Below are 27100 nucleotides of genomic sequence, written 5' to 3'. Positions count from 1 at the left end.
TCCTTGGGCACATCCCTATACCTAGGCTGATTTATCTGCCTAGGGTTAGGGTTAGGGTTCAGCCTAGGGATAGGATTTTTTCAAACAGGAAGCCCTGAGTTCCAGGGGCACTGCAGCTGCCAAAGGCATCCCAAGGGGAAAGCAAATGTGCCACAACTTGGCTGTGTCCAGAGCTTTTTCCTTGGGACCATCCCGAAACGAAGGCTGATTTAGAAGCCTCCACTTAGGGCTAAAGTTGTGGTTTTTTAAACCAGGAAGCCCTGTGCTCCAAGCACACTGCAGCTGTGAAAGGCATCCCAAGGGGAGCGCAAAAGTGCCACAACATGGCTGTGTCCACAGCTTTTTCCTTGGCATAATTCCTAAACCCAGGCTGATTTAAGTGACCAGGGTTAGGGTTTGGGTTAGGGTTACGCCTAGGTGTAGAGCTTTTTAAACCAGCAAGCTCTGAGCTCCAGGCACACGGCAGCTGCGAAAGGCATCCCAAGGGGAGCACAAAAGTGCAACAACATGGCAGCTTTCACAGCTTTTTCCTTGGCACCATCCCTATACCTAGGCTGATTTATCTGCCTAGGGTTAGGGTCAGGGTGCAGCCTAGTGCTAGGATTTTTTAACCAGGAAGCCCTGAGTTCCAGGCTTACTGCAGCTGCCAAAGGCATCCCAAGGGGAGCGCAAAAGTGCCAAAACATGGCTGCTTTCACAGCTTTTTCCTTAGTAAGAACCCTAATACCCGGCTGATTTACCTTCCTAGGGTTAGTGTTAGGCTTAGGCCTAGGACTCTTAAAACCAGGAAGCCCTGGGTTCCAGGCACACTGCAGCTGTTCAAGGCAGCACAAGGGGAGCGCAAAAGTGACACAACTTGGCTGCCTCTGCTGCTATTTCCATGAGACCATCCCGAACGTTAGGCTGATTTTCCTTCCTAGGGTTAAGGTTTGAGTTACGCCTAGGGTTAGTGTCCTTTTAACCAGAAAGCCCTGAGTTCCAAGAACGCTGCAGCTGCGAAGGACTTGCCAAGAAGAGCGCAAAAGTACCACAACATGCCTGCCTCCACAGCTTTTTCCTTGGGGACATCCCTAATTCCTGGCTGATTTGCCTTTCTCGTCTTAGGGTTGGCGTTAGGCCTAGGGCTAGGATTTTTAAAATCAGGAAGTCCAGACCTCCGGGCACACTAGAGCTGTGAAAGGCATCCAAAAGGGAGTGCAAAAGTGCCACAACATGGCTGCTTTCACGGCTTTTTCCTTGGCAAGAAGCCTAACACCAGGCTGATTTACCTTCCCAGTGTTAGTGTTAGGCTTAGGCCAAGGGCTAGGATTTTTAAAACTAGGAAGCCCTTAGCTCCAGGCACACTGCAGCTGTTAAAGGCATCCCAAGAGGGCCGCAAAAGTGACACAACTTAGCTGCCTCTGCTGCTATTCTCATGAGTCCATCCCGAACCATAGGCTGATTTTCCTTCCTAGGGTTAGGGTTAGAGTTACGCCTAGGGTTAGGGTTGTTAACCAGAAAGCCCTGAGTTCCAAGAACACAGCAGCTGCGAAGGACTATCCAAGAGGAGCGCAAAAGTGACACAACATGGCTGCCTCCAGCGCTTTTTCCTTGGGACCATCATGGACCCTAGGCTGATTTACTTGCCTCCAGTTGCAGCTATGGTCACGCCAAAGAATAGGGTTTTTAAATCAGTAAACCCTGAGCTCCAGACCCAGTGCAGCTGCGAAAGGCTTCCCAAGGGCAGCCAAACATTGCCTCAACATGCTCCCTCCAGCTCATTTTTCCTTGGGCACATCCCTATACCTAGGCTGATTTATCTGCCTAGGGTTAGGGTAAGGGTTCAGCCTAGGGATAGGATTTTTTCAAACAGGAAGCCCTGAGTTCCAGGGGCACTGCAGCTGCCAAAGGCATCCCAAGGGGAAAGCAAATGTGCCACAACTTGGCTGTGTCCAGAGCTTTTTCCTTGGGACCATCCCGAAACGAAGGCTGATTTAGAAGCCTCCACTTAGGGCTAAAGTTGTGGTTTTTTAAACCAGAAAGCCCTGTGCTCCAAGCACACTGCACCTGTGAAAGGCATCCCAAGGGGAGCGCAAAAGTGCCACAACATGGCTGTCTCCACAGCTTTTTCCTTGGCATAATTCCTAAACCCAGGCTGATTTAAATGACCAGTGTTAGGGTTAGGGTTAGGGTTACGCCTAGGTGTAGAGCTTTTTAAACCAGCAAGCTCTGAGCTCCAGGCACACGGCAGCTGCGAACGGCATCCCAAGGGGAGCACAAAAGTGCAACAACATGGCAGCTTTCACAGCTTTTTCCTTGGCACCATCCCTATACCTAGGCTGATTTATCTGCCTAGGGCTAGGGTCAGGGTGCAGCCTAGTGCTAGGATTTTTTAACCAGGAAGCCCTGAGTTCCAGGCTTACTGCAGCTGCCAAAGGCATCCCAAGGGGAGCGCAAAAGTGCCAAAACATGGCTGCTTTCACAGCTTTTTCCTTAGGAAGAACCCTAATACCCGGCTGATTTACCTTCCTAGGGTTAGTGTTAGGCTTAGGCCTAGGACTCTTAAAACCAGGAAGCCCTGGGTTCCAGGCACACTGCAGCTGTTCAAGGCAGCACAAGGGGAGCGCAAAAGTGACACAACTTGGCTGCCTCTGCTGCTATTTCCATGAGACCATCCCGAACCATGGGCTGATTTTCCTTCCTAGGGTTAAGGTTTGAGTTACGCCTAGGGTTAGTGTCCTTTTAACCAGAAAGCCCTGAGTTCCAAGAACACAGCAGCTGCGAAGGACTAGCCAAGAGGAGCGCAAAAGTACCACAACATGCCTGCCTCCACAGCTTTTTCCTTGGGGACATGCCTAATTCCTGGCTGATTTGCCTTTCTCGTCTTAGGGTTGGCGTTAGGCCTAGGGCTAGGATTTTTAAAATCAGGAATCCCAGACCTCCAGGCACACTGCAGCTGTGAAAGGCATCCCAAAGGGAGTGCCAAAGTGCCACAACATGGCTGCTTTCACGGCTTTTTCCTTGGCAAGAAGCCTAACACCAGGCTGATTTACCTTCCCAGTGTTAGTGTTAGGCTTAGTCCGAGGGCTAGGATTTTTAAAACTAGGAAGCCGTTAGCTCCAGCCACACTGCAGCTGTTAAAGGCATCCCAAGAGGGCTGCAAAAGTGACACAACTTGGCTGCCTCTGCTGCTATTCTCATGAGTCCATCCCGCACCATAGGCTGATTTTCCTTCATAGGGTTAGGGTTAGAGTTATGCCCAGGCTTAGGGTTGTTAACCAGAAAGCCCTGAGTTCCAAGAACACAGCAGCTGCGAAGGACGACCCAAGAGGAGCGCAAAAGTGCCACAACATGGCTGCCTCCAGCGCTTTTTCCTTGGGACCATCATGGACCCTAGGCTGATTTACTTGCCTCCAGTTGCAGCTATGGTCACGCCAAGGGATAGGGTTTTTAAATCAGTAAACCCTGAGCTCCAGACCCAGTGCAGCTGCGAAAGGCTTCCCAAGGGCAGCCAAACATTGCCTCAACATGCTCCCTCCAGCGCTTTTTTCCTTGGGAACATCCCTATACCTAGGCTGATTTATCTGCCTAGGGTTAGGGTTAGGGTTCAGCCTAGGGATAGGATTTTTTCAAACAGGAAGCCCTGAGTTCCAGGGGCACTGCAGCTGCCAAAGGCATCCCAAGGGGAAAGCAAATGTGCCACAACTTGGCTGTGTCCAGAGCTTTTTCCTTGGGACCATCCCGAAACAAAGGCATATTTAGAAGCCTCCAGTTAGGGCTAAAGTTGTGGTTTTTTAAACCAGAAAGCCCTGTGCTCCAAGCACACTGCAGCTGTGAAAGGCATCCCAAGGGGAGCGCAAAAGTGCCACAATATGGCTGTCTCCACAGCTTTTTCCGTGGCATAATTCCTAAACCCAGGCTGATTTAAATGACCAGGGTTAGGCTTATGGTTCGGGTTACGCCTAGGTGTAGAGCTTTTTAAACCAGCAAGCTGTGAGCTCCAGGCGCATGGCAGCTGCGAAAGGCATCCAGAGGGGAGCACAAAAGTGCCAGAAAATGGCTGCCTCTACACGTTTTCATTGGCACCATTGCTAATCCCAGGCTGAAATACCTGCCTCCAGTCTCAGCTAGGGACATGGATTTTTTAACCAGGAAGCCCTGAGCTCCAGGCACACGGCAGCTGTGAAAGGTATCCCAAGGGGAGTACAAAAGTGCAACAACAAGGCAGCTTTCACAGCTGTTTCCTTGGCACCATCCCAATACCTTGGCTGATTTATCTGCCTAGGGTTAGGGTCAGGGTTCAGCCTATAGCGAGGATTTTTTTAACCAGGAAGCCCTGAGTTCCAGGCTTACTGCAGCTGCCAAAGGCATCCCAAAGGGAGCGCAAAAGTGCCAAAACATGGCTGCTTTCACAGCTTTTTCCTTAGGAAGAACCCTAATACCCAGCTGATTTACCTTCCTAGGGTTACTGTAATGATTAGGCCTAGGACTTTTAAAAGCAGGCGGCCCTGAGCTCCAGGCACGCTGCAGCTGCGAAAGGCAGCACAAGGGGAGCGCAAAAGTGACACAACTTGGCTGCCTCTGCTGCTATTTCCATGAAACCATCCCGAACCATAGGCTGATTTTCCTTCCTAGGGTTAAGGTTTGAGTTACGCCTAGGGTTAGTGTCCTTTTAACCAGAAAGCCCTGAGTTCCAAGAACACAGCAGCTGCGAAGGACTAGCCAAGAGGAGCGCAAAAGTACCACAACATGCCTGCCTCCACAGCTTTTTCCTTGGGGACATGCCTAATTCCTGGCTGATTTGCCTTTCTCGTCTTAGGGTTGGCGTTAGGCCTAGGGCTAGGATTTTTAAAATCAGGAATCCCAGACCTCCAGGCACACTGCAGCTGTGAATGGCATCCAAAAGGGAGTGCCAAAGTGCCACAACATGGCTGCTTTCACGGCTTTTTCCTTGGCAAGAAGCCTAACACCAGGCTGATTTACCTTCCCAGTGCTAGTGTTAGGCTTAGGCCGAGGGCTAGGATTTTTAAAACCAGGAAGCCCTTAGCTCCAGGCACACTGCAGCTGTTAAAGGCATCCCAAGAGGGCCGCAAAAGTTACACAACTTGGCTGCCTCTGCTGCTATTCTCATGAGTCCATCCTGAACCATAGGCTGATTTTCCTTCCTAGGGTTAGGGTTAGGGTTACGCCTAGGCTTAGAATTTTTTTAACCAGAAAGCCCTGAGTTCCAATAACACAGCAGCTGCGAAGGACTACCCAAGAGGTGCGCAAAAGTGCCACAACATGGCTGCCTCCAGCGCTTTTTCCTTGGGACCATCATGGACCCTAGGCTGATTTACTTGCCTCCAGTTGCAGCTATGGTCACGCCAAGGGATAGGGTTTTTAAATCAGTAAACCCTGAGCTCCAGACCCAGTGCAGCTGCGAAAGGCTTCCCAAGGGCAGCCAAACATTGCCTCAACATGCTCCCTCCAGCGCTTTGTTCCTTGGGAACATCCCTATACCTAGGCTGATTTATCTGCCTAGGGTTAGGGTAAGGGTTCAGCCTAGGGATAGGATTTTTTCAAACAGGAAGCCCTGAGTTCCAGGGGCACTGCAGCTGCCAAAGGCATCCCAAGGGGAGAGCAAATGTGCCACAACTTGGCTGTGTCCAGAGCTTTTTCCTTGGGACCATCCCGAAACGAAGGCTGATTTTGAAGCCTCCAGTTAGGGCTAAAATTGTGGTTTTTTAAACCAGAAAGCCCTGTGCTCCAAGCACACTGCAGCTGTGAAAGGCATCCCAAGGGGAGCGCAAAAGGGCCACAACATGGCTGTCTCCACAGCTTTTTCCTTGGCATAATTCCTAAACCCAGGCTGATTTAAAGGACCAGGGTTAGGGTTAGGGTTAGGTTTACACCTAGTTGTAGAGCTTTTTAAAACAGCAAGCTCTGAGCTCCAGGCACACGGCAGCTGTGAAAGGCATCCAGAGGGGAGCACAAAAGAGCAAGAAAATGGCTGCCTCCACACGTTTTCATTGGCACCATTGCTAAGCCTAGGTTGAATTACCTGCCTCCAGTCGCAGCTAGGGACATGGTTTTTTAAACAAGGAAGCCCTGAGCTCCAGGCACACGGCAGCTGTGAAAGGCATCCCAAGGGGAGTGCAAATGTGACACAACTCGGCTGCCTCCGCTGCTATTTCCATGAGTCTATCCCGAACCATAGGCTGATTTTCATTCCTAGGGTTAAGGTTTGTGTTACGCCTAGGGTTAGTGTGCTTTTAACCAGAAAGCCCTGAGTTCCAAGAACACAGCAGCTGCGAAGGACTACCCAAGAGGAGCGCAAAAGTACCACAACATGCCTGCCTCCACAGCTTTTTCCTTGGGGACATCCCAAAATCCTGGCTGATTTGCCTTTCTCCTCTTAAGGTTGGTGTTAGGCCTAGGGCTAGGATTTTTAAAATCAGGTAGCCCAAACATCCAGGCACACTGGAGCTCTGACAGACATGCAAATGGGAGTGAAAAAGTGCCACAACATGGCTGCTTTCACGGCTTTTTCCTTGGCAAAAAGCCTAACACAAGGCTGATTTACCTTCCCAGTGTTAGTGTTAGGCTTAGGCCTAGAATTTTTAAAACTAGGAAGCCCTTAGCTACAGGCACACTGCAGTTGTTAATGGCATCCCAAGAGGGCCGCAAAAGTGACACAACTTTGCTGCCTCTGCTTCTATTCTCATGAGTCCATCTCGAACCATAGGCTGATTTTCCTTCCTAGGGTTAGGGTTACAGTTAGGCCTAGGGTTACTGTCCTTTTCACCAGAAAGCTCTGAGTTCCAAAAACACAGCAGCTGCGAAGGACTACCCAAAAGGAGCGCAGAAGTGCCACAACATGGCTCCCTGCAGCGCTTTTGTCCTTGGGAACATCCCTATACCTTGGCTGATTTATCTGCCTAGGGTTAGGGTAAGGGTTCAGCCTAGGGATAGGATTTTTTAAAACAGGAAGCCCTGAGTTCCAGGGGCACTGCAGCGACCAAATGCATCCCAAGGGGAAAGCAAATGTGCCACAACTTGGCTGTGTCCAGAGCTCTTTCCTTGGGATAATTCCTAAACCCAGGCTGATTTAAATGACCAGGGTTAGGGTTCGGGTTAGGGTTACGCCTAGGTGTAGAGCTTTATAAAACAGCAAGCTCTGAGCTCCAGGCACACAGCAGCGGCGAAAGTATTCCAGAGGGGAGCACAAAAGTGCCAGAAAATGGCTGCCTCCACACGTTTTCATTGGCACCATTGCTAAGCCTGCGCTGAATTACCTGCCTCCAGTCTCAGCTAGGGACATGGTTATTTAAACAGGAAGCCCTGAGCTCCAGGCACATGGCAGCTGAGAAAGGCATCCCAAGGGGAGTACAACAGTGCAACAACATGGCAGCTTTTACAGCTTTTTCCTTGGCACCATCCCTATACCTAGGCTGATTTATCTGCCTAGGGTTAGGGTCAGGGTTCAGCCTAGGGCTGGGATTTTTTTAACCAGGAAGCCCTGAGTTCCAGGCTTACTGCAGCTGCCAAAGGCATCCCAAGGGGAGCGCAAACGTGCCAAAACTTGGCTGCTTTCACAGCTTTTTCCTTAGTAAGAACCCTAATACCTGGCTGATTTACCTTCCTAGGGTTACTGTTAGGCTTAGGCCTAGGACTTTTAAAACCAGGAAGCCCTGGGCTCCAGGCACACTGCAGCTGTTCAAGGCATCCCAAGGGGAGTGCAATAGTGCCACAACTTGGCTGCCTCCATCCATTTTTCCTTGGGACCATCATTGACACTAGGCTGATTTACTTGCCTCCAGTTGCAGCTATGGTCACGCCAAGGGATAGGGTTTTTAAATCAGTATACCCTGAGCTCCAGACCCAGCGCAGCTGCAAAAGGCTTCCCAAGGGCATCCAATCATTGCCTCAACATGCTCCCTCCAGCGCTTTGTTCCTTGGGCACATCCCTATACCTAGGCTGATTTATCTGCCTAGGGTTAGGGTTAGGGTTCAGCCTAGGGATAGGATTTTTTCAAACAGGAAGCCCTGAGTTCCAGGGGCACTGCAGCTGCCAAAGGCATCCCAAGGGGAAAGCAAATGTACCACAACTTGTCTGTGTTCAGAGCTTTTTCCTTGGGACCATCCCGAAACAAAGGCTGATTTAGAAGCTTCCAGTTAGGGCTAAAGTTGTGGTTTTTTGAACCAGAAAGCTCTGTGCTCCAAGCACACTGCAGCTGTGAAAGGCATCCCAAGGGGAGCGCAAAAGTGCCACAACATGGCTGTCTCCACAGCTTTTTCCTTGGGTAATTCCTAAACCCAGGCTGATTTAAATGACCAATGTTAGGGTTACGGTTAGGTTTACGCCGAGGTGTAGAGCTTTTTTAACCAGCAAGCTCTGAGCCCCAGGCACACGGCAGCTGCGAAAGGCATCCAGAGGGGAGCACAAAAGTGCCAGAAAATGGCTGCCTCTACACGTTTTCATTGGCACCATTGCTAATCCCAGGCTGAATTACCTGCCTCCAGTCTCAGCTAGGGACATGGTTTTTAAATCAGGAAGCCCTGAGGTCCAGGCACACGGCAGCTGTGAAAGGCATCCCAAGGGGAGTGCAAAAGTGACACAACTCGGCTGCCTCCGCTGCTATTTCCATGAGTCCATCCCGAACCATAGGTTGATTTTCCTTCCTAGGGTTACGGTTAAAGTTACGCCTAGGGTTAGTGTCCTTTTAACCAGAAAGCCCTGAGTTCCAAGAACACAGCAGCTGCGAAGGACTACCCAAGAGGGGTGCAAAAGTACCACAACATGCCTGCCTCCACAGCTTTTCCCTTGGGGACATGCCTAATTCCTGGCTGATTTGCCTTTCTCGTCTTAGAGTTGGTGTTGGGCCTAGGGCTAGGATTTTTAAAATCAGGAAACCCAGACCGCCAGGCACAGTGATGCTGTAAAAGGCATCCAAAAGGGAGTGCAAAAGTGCCACAACATGGCTGCTTTCACGGCTTTTTCCTTGGCAAGAAGCCTAACACCAGGCTGATTTACCTTCCCAGAGTTAGTGTGAGGCTTAGGCCTAGAATTTTTAAAACTAGGAAGCCCTTAGCTCCAGGCACACTGCAGCTGTTAAAGGCATCCCAAGAGGGCCGCAAAAGTGACACAATTTGGCTGCCTCTGCTGCTATTCTCATGAGTCCATCTCAAACCATAGGCTGATTTTCCTTCCTTGGGTTAGGGTTAGAATTACGCCTAGGGTTAGGGTTTTTTTAACCCGGAAGCCCTGAGTTCCAAAAACACAGCAGCTGCGAAGGACTATCCAAGAGGAGCGCAAATGTGCCACAACATGGCTGCCTCCAGCGCTTTTTCCTTGGGAGCATCATGGACCCTAGGCTGATTTACTTGCCTCCAGTTGCAGCTATGGTCACGCCACGGGATAGATTTTTCAAATCAGTATACCCTGAGCTCCAGACCCAGTGCAGCTCCAAGAGGCTTCCCAAGGACAGCCAAACATTGCCTCAACATGCTCCCTCCAGCGCTTTTTTCCGTGGGAACATCCCTATACCTAGGCTGATTTATCTGCCTAGGGTTAGGGTTAGGGTTCAGCCTAGGGATAGGATTTTTTCAAACAGGAAGCCCTGAGTTCCAGGGGCACTGCAGCTGCCAAAGGCATCCCAAGGGGAAAGCAAATGTGCCACAACATGGCTGTGTCCAGAGCTTTTTCCTTGGGACCATCCCGAAACGAAGGCTGATTTAAATGCCTCCAGTTAGGGCTAAAATTGTGGTTTTTTAAATCAGAAAGCTCTGTGCCCCAAGCACACTGCAGCTGTGAAAGGCATCCCAAGGGGAGCGCAAAAGTGCCACAATATGGCTGTCTCCACAGCTTTTTCCTTGGCATAATTCCTAAACCCAGGCTGATTTAAATGACCTGGTATGGGGTTAGGGTTAGGGTTACGCCTAGGTGTCGCAGACATTTCTCCGCAGAAATCCTTTCCTTTTGGATTTCTGTGTCTTTGGGAGGCCAGAGGCCCCCGAAGAGAAGGTAAACAATTATTATCAGCTGCTGTGGAATGCAATAGGATTCACCTTGATTGGCTCATTTTCTATGTTTATAATTAAGAGCCAATCACCAGTTCAAGCCAGGGGACTGAGTCCTTGGCCACAACTTTGTTGTGGGTTCTTTTCTATCTCTTCTTAGCTTTGCTAGCAGATCTGCAAACCTCTCTCTATATTCTTTTTAGTATAGTAATAATGTATTTTATACCATATATTAATAAATAAGCCTTCTGATCAAGATACAAGATTCACCGTCTCTCTCTCACCAGCAGCGGCCCACACAGGACGCTGTAATATTTGGTGACCCCTCGTGTAAGAGCAAAAATTAATCTGATAAGACCAGAGGAGCAAAATTGCTGCACTAGGTAAAAATCCTGTATGTGTAGCATTTGAGGGTTGCTTTGAAGTGACCTCAGAAAGTGGATTCAATCCAGGAGCTGAAGAACCGAAGATCCTGATTTGGACAGAGTTCACAGCCAAGGCTGACCACAAAGAGAATCTTTCTTCTGGAAAACCATCAGGAAAGATGATGGAAAAGAGCAGCAGACCTGTGGAGCTGGCCAGAGCAAGCTGGACTCTTTTAAAAGGTACTGTTCACTTTTCTATCCCTGATGAACCAGCCCTTCGTAGCTTGTGTCTTTTCGTATGGCAGACACATGCCTTGCCAGAAGAGATTCAATTCTCCCCTTCAGAGGAGAAAATAATAGCCCTCTGGAAACATTGGTGCAGAGAAGACGGTTTCTTTTTGTCAAAAACAGATATCTATGAATTCTTTCGATGGGCAAAGCTTTTTGGGTTCTTTGCTGATGTCTTATATGCTTTAGATGCTTTTGTCTGGGAGTGCATGGACTCGATTATCCAGCGCGTCTTCAGTAAGGGACGCGTGTTGCCTTCTATCTACCCAGCATTTATAAAGCTTTTCCCTGTCCTGAAACGCAGAGCAGCTTGTTTTCAGTGGATCTCTAATTGTTATGGCCAAGCTCCGTTTCCACCGCCCTTGGCAGAAGACCCGGTGGGTGACGACTTTGGGCTTTTTTCCCCCCCCTGCTTCGCGGCGGGGGGTGCTGAAACTTCACGGCGCGAAGAAGTTTTTTTTACTCTTTCTCCGGAGCATGCTCAGATGGAGCCTTCTCCTTCCCCCCCTTCTCTCTCTCCGGGGGGATGGGAGTGGCCGTTTAAGCCAGCGCCGGCCTCTCAGACTCCGCCTTCAGACATGTGGGCGGCACCGGTCTCTGAGGTTTCCTCCACGGCCCTGCTAGAGCTGTCACTCCAGGAGATCCTGTCTCCGCCTCTCCAGGCGGTCCTGCCCGCGGTTTCACCGGCCTCCCTGCCCCCGCAAGAGCCTGTGTCGGAGAAGGCAGAAGAGGCAGCACTTTCGCCGATTGACCTGTTGCTAAGCAACAGCGACGCTCCGCTGCTCCTCCCAGCTCCGCTGGTGCCCGTGCCGTGTCTGCCGCCGCTTTCAGAGCCAAGGGATGCAGCAACAGCGTGTTCCCGCGCATCCCCGCCGCCTCCGCAGCGGACCCCAGAGTCAGCAGCAGAAAACGGAGTTGAGCCCGCGGGACCCTCGGAGCAGCCCGCGGCGGATCCCACAGTCAGCGCGGTTCCCCCCCCCGGTGCCGGCTCCCTCCCCGATGCTTCCACCGGACGTCCCAGCAGTCGCTCCGGCGGGGGGTCTCTCCTTCCGTGGAGCAGGGGCTGCCCGCCAGCTCACTGTTGTGGCAGTCCAGCTGCCTGTTTTTAAGATCAGCATTCTCGGCGGTTTGGGGGGTGGTTTTTCGGGGATTGTCCCATGGAGGCCGCCGCCTCTCTTGTGCCCTAGTGGCATGGGGGGGCAGGTGCATCCAGAGAGTTCTGCATCTGATCCCCAGCCCGGAGGGGATGGGGATGAAGCCAGGGGGCGGATGAGAGACAAACCCGATGCATTGCCGAGGGTGAGGGCACAATTGGAGGAGACCATAGCTGGTTTGCTGTGGGAAACAAACATCGCCAGACCCCAGATGGGATTGCTGGGGAAGGCTTCTATTTCCCTGCTGCTGGCATGCCTCAGTGGTTTAGGGGAAAGGAAGCGTCTCACTACCCGTGCTGCCATTGTGCTGGCAGCAGGGTTCAGGCCTGCGGGAATGCAGAGCCTTCCTTATGAGTTTGGCCTGGGATGCTGGGCTCAGGAGGTTCCCGGGCCAGGGCCATCATTTGGCCTCCTTGTGTTTCTAGGGGTTCTGGTTTGTCCTACCGGTCCGGGTCCCCCTGTGTGAGCCAGTTTTGGGGTTCCTGGTCCAGTATGGGCCAGGGCCCCCAGGGCCTTTACTTCTCTGGCATTGCTCTGCTCGGCAGCTGCTCTTTTGCTTTTCGATCAAAAAAAAAAAAATTAAAAAAAAAAATTAAAAATTAAATAAAAAAGATTGAAAATAGAGGGCAGCAGCTCTGAAGCACTGAAAGCAATGAAGGGCCAGAAAGGACATTTCAAAGTTGTTTCAAATTGTTTCAAATTGTATTAAGACTGTCAATGGTTTCTGACAACTATTGATGGAACTCTTTTGCAGAAATCTGTTTCAGGACCAAAAGGACTCTCAGATATTCCAAGGGAAATAACTTCGGCTCTTGGACTGTTCCTGAAACTTAGCTGCATGGACTTCAATTTCCTTTGCATTGTATTTTCCAATTTTCTTATATTGTAGGATTGTTTTAGTGAATTGTAAGTCTTCTATATTTTATAGGTGAAGGAATTTACTGTTCATTCCACATCAGCATTTTTCTTTTATTTTTATACAATTTAGAAAGGTGAGATGTCGCAGATATTTCTCCACAGAAATCCTTTCCTTTTGGATTTCTGTGTCTTCGGGAGGCCAGAGGCCCCCGAAGAGAAGGTAAACAATTATTATCAGCTGCTGTGGAATGCAATAGGATTCACCTTGATTGGCTCATTTTCTATGTTTATAATTAAGAGCCAATCACCAGTTCAAGCCAGGGGACTGAGTCCTTGGCCACAACTTTGTTGGGGGTCTTTTCTATCTCTTCTTAGCTTAGCTAGCAGCTCCGCAAACCTCTCTCGATATTCTTTTTAGTATAGTAATAATGTATTATATACCATATATTAATAAATAAGCCTTCTGATCAAGATACAAGATTCACCGTCTCTCTCTCACCAGCAGCAGCCCACAAAGGACGCGGTAATACCTAGGTGTAGAGCTTTTTAAACCAGCAAGCTCTGAGCTCCAGGCACACGGCAGCTGCAAAAGGCATCCAGAGGGGAGCACAAAAGTGCCAGAAAATGGCTGCCTCCACACGTTTTCATTGGCACCATTGCTAAGCCTGCGCTGAATTACCTGCCTCCAGTCTCAGCTAGGGACATGGTTTTTTAAACCAGGAAGCCCTGAGCTCCAGGCACACGGCAGCTGTGAAAGGCATCCCAAGGGGAGTACAAAAGTGCAACAACATGGCAGCTTTCACAGCTTTTTCCTCGGCACCATCCCTATACCTAGGCTGATTTATCTGCCTAGGGTTAGGGTCAGGGTTCAGCCTAGGGCTAGGAATTTTTAACCAGGAAGCCCTGAGTTCCAGGCTTACTGCAGCTGCCAAAGGCATCCCAAGGGGAGCGCAAAAGTGCCACAACATGGCTGCTTTCACAGCTTTTTCCATAGGAAGAACCCTAATACCCGGCTGATTTACCTTCCTAGGGTTACTGTTAGGCTTAGCCCTAGGACATTTAAAACCAGGAAGCCCTGTACTCCAGGCACATGGCAGCTGTTCAAAGCATCCCAAGGGGAGCGCAAAAGTGACACAACTTGGCTGCCTCCAGCGCTTTTTCCTTGGGACCATCATGGACCCTAGGCTGATTTACTTGCCTCCAGTTGCAGCTATGGTCACACCAAGGGATAGGGTTTTTAAATCAGTAAACCCTGAGCTCCAGACCCAGCGCAGCTGCGAAAGGCTTCCCAAGGGCAGCCAAACATTGCCTCAACATGCTCCCTCCAGCGCTTTTTTCCTTGGGCACATCCCTATACCTAGGCTGATTTATCTGCCTAGGGTTAGGGTTAGGGTTCAGCCTAGGGATAGGATTTTTTCAAACAGGAAGCCCTGAGTTCCAGGGGCACTGCAGCTGCCAAAGGCATCCCAAGGGGAAAGCAAATGTGCCACAACTTGGCTGTGTCCAGAGCTTTTTCCTTGAGACCATCCCGAAACGAAGGCTGATTTAGAAGCCTCCATTTAGGGCTAAAATTGTGGTTTTTTAAACCAGAAAGCTCTGTGCTCCAAGCACACTGCAGCTGTGAAAGGCATCCCAAGGGGAGCGCAAAAGTGCCACAACATGGCTGTCTCCACAGCTTTTTCCTTGGCATAATTCCTAAAACCAGGCTGATTTTAATGACCAGGGTTAGGGTTAGGGTTAGGGTTACGCCTAGGTGTAGAGCTTTTTAAACCAGCAAGCTCTGAGCTCCAGGCACACGGCAGCTGCGAAAGGCATCCCAAGGGGAGCAAAAAAGTGCCAGAAAATGGCTGTCTCCGCACGTTTTCATTGGCACCATTGCTAAGCCTAGGCTGAATTACCTGCCTCCAGTCTCAGCCAGGGACATGGTTTTTTAAACCAGGAAGCCCTGAGCTCCAGGCACACGGCAGCTGTGAAAGGCATCCCAATGGGAGTCCAAAAGTGCAACAACATGGCAGCTTTCACATCTTTTTCCTTGGCACCATACCTATACCTAGGCTGATTTATCTGCCTAGGGTTAGGGTCAGGGTGCAGCCTAGGGCTAGGAGTTTTTAACCAGGAAGCCCTGAGTTCCAGGCTTACTGCAGCTGCCAATGGCATCCCAAGGGGAGCGCAAAAGTGCCAAAACATGGCTGCTTTCACAGCTTTTTCCTTAGGAAGAACCCTAATACCCGGCTGATTTACCTTCCTAGGGTTACTGTTAGGCTTAGGCCTAGGACTTTTAAAACCAGGAAGCCCTGTGCTCCAGGCACACAGCAGCTGCCAAAGGCATCCCAAGGGGAGTGCAAATGTGACACAACTTGGCTGCCTCCGCTGCTATTTCCATGCGACCATCCCGAAGCATAGGCTGATTTTCCTTCCTAGGGTTAAGGTTAGAGGTACGCCTAGGGTTAGTGTCCTTTTAACCAGAAAGCCCTGTCTTCCAAGAACACCGCAGCTGCGAAGGACTAGCCAGAGGAGCGCAAAAGTACCACAACATGCCTGCCCCCACAGGTTTTTCCTTGGGGACATGCCTAATTCCTGGCTGATTTGCCTTTCTTGTCTTAGGGTTGGCGTTAGGCCTAGGGCTAGGATTTTTAAAATCAGGAAGCCCAGACCTCCAGGCACACTGGAGCTGTGAAAGGCATCCAAAAGGGAGTGCAAAAGTGCCACAACATGGCTGCTTTCACGGCTTTGTCCTTGGAAAGAAGCCTAACACCAGGCTGATTTACCTTCCCAGTGTTAGTGTTTAGCTTAGGGCTAGGGCTAGGATTTTTAAAACTAGGAAGCCCTTAGCTCCAGGCACACTGCAGCTGTTAAAGGCACCCCAAGAGGGCCGCAAAAGTGACACAACTTGGCTGCCTCCACTGCTATTTCCATGCGACCATCCCGAAGCATAGGCTGATTTTCCTTCCTAGGGTTAAGGTTAGAGTTACGCCTAGGGTTAGTGTCCTTTTAACCAGAAAGCCCGGAGTTCCAAGAACACAGCAGCTGCGAAGGACTACCCAAGGGTCGCGCAAAAGCACCACAACATGCCTGTCTCCACAGCTTTTTCCTTGGGGACATCCCTAAATCCTGGCTTATTTGGCTTTCTCCTCTTAAGGTTGGTGTTAGGCCTAGGGCTAGGATTTTAAAATCAGGAAGCCCAGACATCCAGGAACACTGGAGCTGTGAAAAGCATGCAAAAGGGAGTGAAAAAGTTCCACAAAATGGCTGCTTTCACGGCTTTTTCCATGGCAAAAAGCCTAACACCAGGCTGATTTACCTTCCCAGTGTTAGTGTTAGGCTTAGGCCTAGAATTTTTAAAACTAGGAAGCCCTTAGCTCTAGGCACACTGCAGCTGTTAAAGGCATCCCAAGAGGGCCGCAAAAGTGACACAACTTGGCTGCCTCTGCTGCTATTCTCATGAGTCCATCTCGAAACATAGGCTGTTTTTCCTTCCTAGGGTTAGGGTTAGAGTTAGGCCTAGGGTAAGGGTTTTTTTAACCAGAAAGCCCTGAGTTCCAAAAACACAGCAGCTTCGAAGGACTACCGAAAAGGAGCGCAAAAGTGCCACAACATGGCTCCCTCCAGCACTTTTTTCCCTGGGAACATCCCTATACCTAGGCTGATTTATCTGCCTAGGGTTAGGGTTAGGGTTCAGCCTAGGGATAGGATTTTTTATAAACAGGAAGCCCTGAGTTCCAGGGCCACTGCAGCTGACAAAGGCATCCCAAGGGGAAAGCAAATGTGCCACAACTTGGCTGTGTCCAGAGCTTTTTCCTTGAGACCATCCCGAAACGAAGGCTGATTTAGAAGCCTCCACTTAGGGCTAAAATTGTGGTTTTTTAAACCAGAAAGCTCTGTGCTCCAAGCACACTGCAGCTGTGAAAGGCATCCCAAGGTGAGCGCAAAAGTGCCACAACATGGCTGTCTCCACAGCTTTTTCCTTGGCATAATTCCTAAACCCAGGCTGATTTAAAGGACCAGGGTTAGGGTTAGGGTTAGGTTTACGCCTAGGTGTAGAGCTTTTTAAACCAGCAAGTTTTGAGCTCCAGGCACACAGCAGCTGCGAAAGTCATCCAGAGGGGAGCACAAAAGTGCCAGAAAATGGCTGCCTCCACACGTTTTCATTGGCACCATTGCTAAGCCTAGGCTGAATTACCTGCCTCCAGTCTCAGCTAGGGACATTGTTTTTTAAACCAGGAAGCCCTGAGCTCCAGGCACACGGCAGCTGTGAAAGGCATCCCAAGGGGAGCGCAAAAGTGCAACAACATGGCAGCTTTCACAGCTTTTTCCTTGGCACCATCCCTATACCTAAGCTGATTTATCTGCCTAGGGTTAGGGTCAGGGTGCAGCCTAGGGCTCGGATTTTTTTAACCAGGAAGCCCTGAGTTCCAGGCTTACTGCAGCCTCCAAGGCATCCCAAGTGGAGCGCAAAAGTTCCAAAACGTGGCTGCTATCACAGCTTTTTCCTTAGGAAGAACCCTAATACGCGGCTGATTTACCTTCCTAGGGTTACTGTTAGGCTTAGGCCTAGGACTTTTAAAACCAGGAAGCCCTGTGCTTCAGGCACACTGCAGATGTCAAAGGCATCCCAAGGGGAGCGCAAAAGTGACACAACTTGGCTGCCTCCACTGCTATTTCCATGAGACCATCCCGAACCACAGGCTGATTTTCCTTCCTAGGGTTAAGGTTTGAGTTACGCCTAGGGTTAGTGTCCTTTTAACCAGAAAGCCCTGAGTTCCAAGAACACAGCAGCTGCGAAGGACTAGCCAAGAGGAGCGCAAAAGTACCACAACATGCCTGCCTCCACAGCTTTTTCCTTGGGGACATCCCTAATTCCTGGCTGATTTGCCTTTCTCGTCTTAGGGTTGGCGTTAGGCCTAGGGCTAGGATTTTAAAATCAGGAAGCCCAGACCTCGAGGCACACTGGAGCTGTGAAAAGCATCCAAAAGGGAGTGCAAAAGTGCCACAACATGGCTGCTTTCACGGCTTTTTCCTTGGCAAGAAGCCTAACACCAGGCTGATTTACCTTCCCAGGGTTACTGTTAGGCTTAGGCCTAAGGGTTGGATTTTTAAAACTAGGAAGCCCTTAGCTCTAGGCACACTGCAGCTGTTAAAGGCATCCCAAGAGGGCCGCAAAAGTGACACAACTTGGCTGCCTCTGCTGCTATTCTCATGAGTCCATCCCGAAGCATAGGCTGATTTTCCTTCCTAGGGTTAGATTAGAGTTACGCTTTGGGTTAGTGTTTTTTTTAACCAGAAAGCCCTGAGTTCCAAGAACACAGCAGCTGCGAAGGACTACCCAAGAGGAGCGCAAAAGTGCCACAACTTGGCTGCCTCCAGCGCTTTTTCCTTGGGAGCATCATGGACCCCAGGCTGATTTACTTGCCTCCAGTTGCAGCTATGGTCACACCAAGGGATAGGGTTTTTAAATCAGTAAACCCTGAGCTCCAGACCCAGCGCAGCTGCGAAAGGCTTCCCAAGGGCAGCCAAACATTGCCTCAACATGCTCCCTCCAGCGCTTTTTTCCTTGGGCACATCCCTATACCTAGGCTGATTTATCTGCCTAGGGTTAGGGTTAGGGTTCAGCCTAGGGATAGGATTTTTTCAAACAGGAAGCCCTGAGTTCCAGGGGCACTGCAGCTGCCAAAGGCATCCCAAGGGGAAAGCAAATGTGCCACAACTTGGCTGTGTCCAGAGCTTTTTCCTTGAGACCATCCCGAAACGAAGGCTGATTTAGAAGCCTCCAGTTAGGGCTAAAATTGTGGTTTTTTAAACCAGAAAGCTCTGTGCTCCAAGCACACTGCAGCTGTGAAAGGCATCCCAAGGGGAGCGCAAAAGGGCCACAACATGGCTGTCTCCACAGCTTTTTCCTTGGCATAATTCCTAAACCCAGGCTGATTTAAATAACTAGGGTTTGGGCAGGGTTAGGGTTAGGGTTAGGGTTACGCCTAGGTGTAGAGCTTTTTAAACCAGCAAGCTCTGAGCTCCAGGCACACGGCAGCTGCAAAAGGCATCCAGAGGGGAGCGCAAAAGTGCCAGAAAATGGCTGCCTCCACACGTTTTCTTTGGCACCATTGCTAAGACTAGGCTGAATTACCTGCCTCCAGTCTCAGCTAGGGACATGGTTTTTTAAACAAGGAAGCCCTGAGCTCCAAGCACACTGCAGCTGTGAAAGGCATCCCAAGGGGAGCGCAAATGTGCCACAACATGGCTGTCTCCACAGCTTTTTCCTTGGGATAATTCCTATACCTAGGCTGATTTATCTGCCTAGGGATAGGGTCAGGGTGCAGCCTAGGACTAGGATTTTTTTAACCAGGAAGCCCTGAGTTCCAGGCTTACTGCAGCTGCCAAAGGCATCCCAAGAGGAGCGCAAAAGTGCCAAAACATGGCTGCTTTCACAGCTTTTTCCTTAGGAAGAACCCTAATACCCGGCTGATTTACCTTCCTAGGGTTACTGTTAGGCTTAGGCCTAGGACTTTTAAAACCAGGAAGCCCTGTGCTCCAGGCACACTGCAGCTGCCAAAGGCATCCCAAAGGGAGCGCAAAAGTGCCAAAACATGGCTGCTTTCACAGCTTTTTCCTTAGGAAGAACCCTAATACGCGGCTGATTTACCTTCCTGGGGTTACTGTTATGCTTAGGCCTAGGACTTTTAAAACCAGGAAGCCCTGTGCTCCAGGCACACGGCAGATGTTCAAGGCATCCCAAGGGGAGCGCAAAAGGGACACAACTTGGCTGCCACCACTGATATTTCCATGAGACCATCCCGAACCATAGGCTGATTTTCCTTCCTAAGGTTAAGGTTTGAGTTACGCCTAGGATTAGTGTCCTTTTAACCAGAAAGCCCTGAGTTCCAAGAACACAGCAGCGGCGAAGGACTAGCCAAGAGGAGCGCAAAAGTACCACAACATGCCTGCCTCCACAGCTTTTTCCTTGGGGACATGCCTAATTCCTGGCTGATTTGCCTTTCTCGTCTTAGGGTTGGCGTTAGGCCTAGGGCTAGGATTTTTAACATTAGGAAGCCCTGAGTTCCAGGCACACTGAGCTGTGAAAAGCATCCAAAAGGGAGTGCAAAAGTGCCACAACATGGCTGCTTTCACGGCTTTTTCCTTGGCAGAAGCCTAACACCAGGCTGATTTACCTTCCCAGGGTTAGTGTTAGGCTTAGGCTGAGGGCTAGGATTTTTAAAACTAGGAAGCCCTTAGCTCCAGGCACATTGCAGCTGATAAGGCATCCCAAGAGGGCCACAGTAGTGACACAACTTGGCTGCCTCTGCTGCTATTCTCATGACTCCATTTCGAAACACAGGCTGATTTTCCTGCCTTGGGTTAGGGTTACAGTTTGGCCTAGGGTTAGGGATTTTTTAACCAGAAAGCCCTGAGTTCCAAAATCACAGCAGCTGCGAAGGACTACCCAAGAGGAGCGCAAAAGTGCCACAACATGGCTGCCTGCAGCGCTTTTTCCTTGGGTCCATCATGCACCCTAGGCTGATTTACTTGCCTCCAGTTGCAGCTATGGTCACGCCAAGGGATAGGGTTTTTAAATCAGTAAACCCTGAGCTCCAGACCCAGTGCAGCTGCAAGAGGCTTCCCAAGGGCAGCCAAACATTGCCTCAACATGCTCCCTCCAGCGCTTTTTTCCTTGGGCACATCCCTATACCTAGGCTGATTTATCTGCCTAGGGTTAGGGTTAGGGTTCAGCCTAGGGATAGGATTTTTTAAAAGAGGAAGCCCTCACCTCCAGGCACACTGTAGCTGTGAAAGGCATCCAAAAGTGAGTGCAAATGTGCCACAACATGGCTGCTTTCACGGCTTTTTCCTTGGCAAGAAGTCTAACACCAGGCTGATTTACCTTCCCAGTGTTAGTGTTAGGCTTAGGCCGAGGGCTAGGATTTTTAAAACTAGGAAGCCCTTAGCTCCAGGCACACTGCAGCTGTTGAAGATATCCCAAGAGGGCCGCAAAAGTGACACAACTTGGCTGCTGCGGGGGACGCGGCAGGTATAAGTCCAATGGCGTCAGGAACCCATGCATTAAAAAATGAACCCACTAGGCCGCGGCAAAATATCCATATATGGATAACATTGTGACCAGACCAGTGAAGAGATTTTTGCTTTTATTTCCAGCACATCAGTCTCAAAATACAAAATGGAGACATGACAGCTCAATGATCCACACCAAAAAAATGTCTCTCCTCCAATAGCGCTGGTACAGCAATACATAAAATCATCTCAGACTAGAATTCAGCCAATCAGACTCAGAAAACACATATTGACAAGCATTCTATCCAATCTTATTAAACATACGTAATCGTAGCTAAAACAAAGACTAGTTCATAAGAGACAAAGAACAGAGTTCTATTCATGCTAACCTTCTAAAGGTATACATTAAATAACCTTGTTGCCATCCTAAAGCCAATTCCACAAAGACCTATTGTGGTTTGTCACGTCTACTGCTTGGGAAACTTTTCTGCTTGCATGGGAAACTTTTCTGCTGTATTTGCAATGCTAACAAAACTTCAGTCTGAGGCCTATACTTTTTTAACCATTTCCTAAAAACCCTCTAACCTTAAGGATTCCAACATTTCCCCCTCTCTGTTTGACCCAGAGGCTTTCATTTTCTTGTCGCTTGCTACTTGCGTTTCATAGCTCTATTGCAAAATTTCTGCTTATCATCTGTTGAAAACCTATTTTCACTAAGCTGAAGCATTGCTATATTATGGCACAGGAACTTAATGCTGTGAAGACCCAATCCCTGAAAGAGATATGAATCACGTTTGGCAACATTCACAAGTCATCCTTCAAAAAACTCTGGTCGATTCCAAGGCCTTAATTCAAAACCTTCGTTCATGTCAATACCCTCATCTACTGCTTTCGTGAGATTTCGTACACTCTCTGTGCTTCTATTTCCTAATTCTCCTGCTTGAATGACAAAAACTTCTCGGACTGTTTTGTTCATCATTCGCCGAACACAACAGAGTATACAAGGTACCACTATCAATATCAGTATTAGAACACCTAATACATAAAGACCTATCTTGCAAAGTTGCCTTAGCCAAGGTGCAAAACTCCAATTTTGAAACAAATCATCCAACCAGGAACCTCCATCTTCTTTAATTTGGGCTTTCAGATCCTTCAATTTTTGAATGCTTTTGTGAATGGATTCAGAATGATCAGTCAAATTCATACAACACAATCCTTCAAATTCCTCACAACCATGTCCTTGTGCCAGTAAAAGAAAATCAATGGCTGCTCTGTTTTGAAGAGTAGCATGTCTAATACTATCAACATCGGTCAACATATCACTGATTGCAGAGGATGTGGCATTAGCTTGTTTGCTCAGCCAAAATCCAACTTGATCTAATTGTCTCAATGCCACAGCTGAAGCCAATTGGGGTAAAAATATACCTGCTGAAACCCTTCTGGCGGCATTCCAAGGCATGAAATCACTCTGACAGTTCTCATCATAATGAGGAAACAGCTCTTGTTTTCCTTTGTTTCTTTTTCATTACTGCTTTGGCAGTGGGGGGCAATTATGGTGAGCATACCTATGCTACAAGGGCCACCTTCAAGGTGTGCTGGAATGCCTTGCCAAGCTCTGTCTCCGCAAATGAACCAATACCCTTTCGGCAATTGCCGTGGATATTGATCCGTTTCCGGAATCACATCCCAACTGTTTGAAACATTACACCAAAAACTCAAACTTTTATATGCAAATTAATGAGGAGTAACACTGAACTTTGGGGGATCACCTTTTCGCCAGGCACAAGTCATGAAAGTAAAGCAAAAATCCATGGTCAAAGAACCAAGGATTTCTAATTCTTGAGGTTCAGATGCTGCCCTGAGAAGTTTTTTTGGACCAAATGTTCCAATTGAAGGAAGGACTGTTTCCATTGTCAATTCCACCTGGTTTACCATTAGATTGTTTTTTGACCAAAGGCAACTCTTTCACTGGCACACCAACCAGACAGGTTGAAAAAGGCTTTTCTGGTTCCGAATTAGACAAACATATAGTATCTGATCCGGCAGCCTTGGCTAAGGTCACCCAAACATTCGTTTTCCGTTGATCCACAGGCAAATCTGCACGACAAAAAACAATTAAAATCAAGCAAAACAAGGATACCATATGATTTTGCCCCATCTCTTTCAGGAACTAAGTTTTGGCAGAATTCTTTCTAAACAAAAACAATAACCTAAGTTTTCAGCCAAAAATTAGCTTTGTTAAACAAACATTCAGCATTCAATTAGCATACTCATAAATAAAATTGGCACAAAATCAGAGTTCATGGGTTCCACCGATGCACAAAGAACGTCAGGCACAAGGAGCGTCAGGCGAGACCCGGGATCCTTCGATTCAGTGCACGTCTGCGTACTTGCTTCCTTGGTTCTAGGCTCGACAACAGGTTCTGAAGTGCGATACAGTTTGACATTTTTGGCAGGAACCCATTTAATTCCAGCACCTGTGGAGACAAAAGCATACCCTTTCCCCAAATTATTAATCAAAATGGACCTTCACTTGAACTGTTTAGAAAATTAAAAACGTACAGATCCTTACTCAGTCTCATCTGTGGGGTGATCTCCGTTCCCCCTCTCTGTTGATCTAATATGCGTTTTAGGGTTTGATGTGTTCTTTCAATGATTGCTTGGCTTGTGGGAGAGTGGGGAATACCAAAAATGTGTTGAATACCCCCTTCATTTAAAAATGTGGCCAATTTTTGAGATATGTATGCGGGACCATTGTCAGTTTTTACTTCTTGGGGTATACCCAAGGAAGAAAAAACTTGCAGGAAATGATGACAGGCATGACTGCCAGTTTCACCTGTGTGAAGGGAAGCAAAAACTGCACCAGAGAACGTGTCCACGGAAACATGAATACCCTAATGTGAGAAAGAAGCATGGATTAGTTATATATTGCAAAGTTGTAAAAAGACAGGAAAGCCAACGATGTAAAGTTTCATTACTAACATCCTTTAAAATTGAACCTTCTATTCATTAAATTAAATTAAAAGATTGAGGGAAAAGCTGAAAAATTCAAACCACAGTCAAAGTCTAGGGATGAGGTTGTCTTCTTTGAAGAGTTGATGGTCTTCTTTGAAGAATTGATGTCTCAGTCTTGAATCTTTGTTGCGTTCTTGAAGTTTAGTTGTAGAAATGTCAAGTCCAGCACTTTTGGATTTCAGTCCCAACACCAGCACAGGTTTGCTGCATCTCTGTCTGTGTTGAGGCTGTGATGAGCAGATCATCCATGTAGTAGTAGAATCTTGAATCCTGGAAAATTCTGTGAACTGAGGACAAAACTTGTACAACAAGACATTAGCAATTCATATATATCATGACAATCACATCTTATGACAGGTAAAAAGTCATTTTGATCAATGACAGTTTGACCTTTACTTCTAATCAATGCATTTTCTGATTCTGAAAAGTCACTAAATCCAAACCTTCCAGGCACTCTGCCCAAATCCAAATTCCTGACAGGGGCACTGTACTCTTGTCCAGGAGTTCTGCCAACTCAGCCTGCTCCGGGAATTTGGCCAACTCCTTGGCCAACTCTGGGAACTCAGCCATAAAAGGCAGGGGTGGACTCCCACAAACAACACGCCTCCTCTGAAGCCCGACCCAAAGGGGCCGAGAGGGTGGACTCCCACAAACAACACGCCTCCTCTGAAGCCCGACCCAAAGGGGCCGGGACAGAGGCGTGTTCCTCTCTTCTGGGAGCAGTGCCATTTAACCTTGAGTTCGATACTTTACTACAAGTTTCACATTGTCTCCCTGCCAAGAAAAACTCAGCTTGGGAGTCCCCAAATCCAGGTTTTAAACTTACATGGTTTTGTTTTAAAATACAAGAATTAGGATCATGACATTTTAAAAACTCAACCCGTGTTTTTTCAGGTTTTTGAGAGTTATCCATCCTTTCAAAGGACTCCACCCTTAAAGCCAATTCTTCTTTCTCTGTATCTATGGATTGACAAACACCAGAACAACCATGTTTTTGCTTAACTGAAAAAGAGTACCCCGGAACCACAATTTCCCGAGTGTAAGCAGCCACCTCAGCCTCCACCCCAGGCCCAACAGAATGCAATTCAGGTTTCAGTGTCCCTGCACAAACAATTTTAGAAGGTACAGACACTTTTTCATTCCCATCTTTTACACACTTTGTTCCATCCACCTTACAAGAGTCACATATTTTTACATTAACAGAACAACACGAAGAAAAGTCCGAAAGAGTCTCATTTTATCCCAAAGAGAAAGAAGAAAGATTTTGTTCAACAGAGTTCAAAGCAAAACTTTCAGCATTTGCAACAACACTTGCAACAACATTCTCCAATACACATACAGTCTCCGGTTTACTGGAATTTAATGAGACAGAACCAGAAGCTTTGTTTTCTGAGTCCAAGTTGATCTTATTATTATCAGTTTGTTTAAAACACTCCAACAGCGCTCTACAAACCGGCATAAGTTCTCTTAAGCTTTCATCTTTTTTGAGAGAGACTAGATTATAGATTCTCCAGTTTATCTGATCCCAAAAATGAAAAGTAAAAGCAGACTGCAAATTTAAATCTTGCGTATTCACTTTAACCCAGATAAGTAAGTTTTTAAGCTCAGTTTTTGAGACTGCAGAACGAGCTTTCTCTTGTAACATTGTCTTTTTATACAGTCTCTTGTAACATCAAACTTCTGATAACTTTTTTCCCATTTTCGTTTTCTCGTTACCCAAACCTCTCCCGAGAAAAGTGACTTACAATTTCCTTGGCTTCGGCGGGAGAGATGATACAGTGTCCTCCTTGTTAACACTTGGGTCTCCAAGGCTGGTGCTTCCACGATTTTTCTTTTTTTCTTCTATTCTACCTCCTCGGACGGGGCGCCAATATGCGAGGGACGGGGCAGGTATAAGTCCAATGGTGTCAGGAACACACGCCTTAAAAAAGGAACCCACTAGGCCGCAGCAAAATATCCAAAAAAGGATAACATTTTAACCAGACCAGTGAAGAGATTTTGCTTTTATTTCCAGCACATCAGTCTCAAAATACAAAGTGGAGACATGACAGCTCAATGATCCACACCAAAAAAATGTCTCTCCTCCAACAGCGCTGGTACAGCAATACATAAAATCATCTCAGACTAGAATTCAGCCAATCAGACTCAGAAAACACATATTGACAAGCATTCTATCCAATCTTATTAAACATACGTAATCGTAGCTAAAACAAAGACTAGTTCATAAGAGACAAAGAACAGAGTTCTATTCATGCTAACATTCTAAAGGTATACATTAAATAACCTTGTTGCCATCCTAAAGCCAATTCCACAAAGACATATTGTGGTTTGTCACGTCTACTGCTTGGGAAACTTTTCTGCTTGCATGGGAAACATTTCTGCTGTATTTGCAATGCTAACAAATCTTCAGTCTGAGGCCTATACTTTTTTAACCATTTCCTAAAAACCCTCTAACCTTAAGGATTCCAACAGGCTGCCTCTGCTGCTATTCTCATGAGTCCATCCTGAACCATAGGCTGATTTTCCTTCCTTGGGTCAGGGTTAGAGTTACGCCTAGGGTTAGGGTTTTTTTAACCAGAAAGCCCTGAGTTCCAAAAACACAGCAGCTGCGAAGGACTACCCAAGAGGAGCGCAAAAGTGCCACAACATGGCTGCCTGCAGCGCTTTTTCCTTGGGACCATCATGCACCCTAGGCTGATTTACTTGCCTCCAGTTGCAGCTATGGTCACGCCAAGGGATAGGGTTTTTAAATCAGTAAACCCTGAGCTCCAGACCCAGTGCAGCTGCGAAAGGCTTCCCAAGGGCAGCCAAACATTGCCTCAACATGCTCCCTCCAGCGCTTTTTTCCTTGGGAAAATCCCATTACCTAGGCTGATTTATCTGCCTAGGGTTAGGGTTAGGGTTCAGCCTAGGGATAGGATTTTTTCAAACAGGAAGCCCTGAGTTCCAGGGGCACTGCAGCTGCCAAAGGCATCCCAAGGGGAAAGCAAATGTGCCACAACTTGGCTGTGTCCAGAGCTTTTTCCTTGGGACCATCCCGAAACGAAGGCTGATTTAGAAGCCTCCACTTAGGGCTAAAGTTGTGGTTTTTTAAACCAGGAAGCCCTGTGCTCCAAGCACACTGCAGCTGTGAAAGGCATCCCAAGGGGAGCGCAAAAGTGCCACAACATGGCTGTCTCCACAGCTTTTTCCTTGGCATAATTCCTAAACCCAGGCTGATTTAAATGACCAGTGTTAGGGTTAGGGTTAGGGTTAGGGTTACGCCTAGGTGTAGAGCTTTTTAAACCAGCAAGCTCTGAGCTCCAGGAACACGGCAGCTGCAAAAGGCATCCAGAGGGGAGTACAAAAGTGCCAGAAAATGGCTGCCTCCACACGTTTTCATTGGCACCATTGCTAAGCCTAGGCTGAATTACCTGCCTCCAGTCTCAGCTAGGGACA

The sequence above is a fragment of the Ammospiza caudacuta genome, chromosome 18 (assembly GCF_027887145.1).
Source record: "Ammospiza caudacuta isolate bAmmCau1 chromosome 18, bAmmCau1.pri, whole genome shotgun sequence".
In the NCBI taxonomy this organism is placed as follows: domain Eukaryota; kingdom Metazoa; phylum Chordata; class Aves; order Passeriformes; family Passerellidae; genus Ammospiza; species Ammospiza caudacuta.
This window is presented reverse-complemented; position numbering follows the sequence as displayed.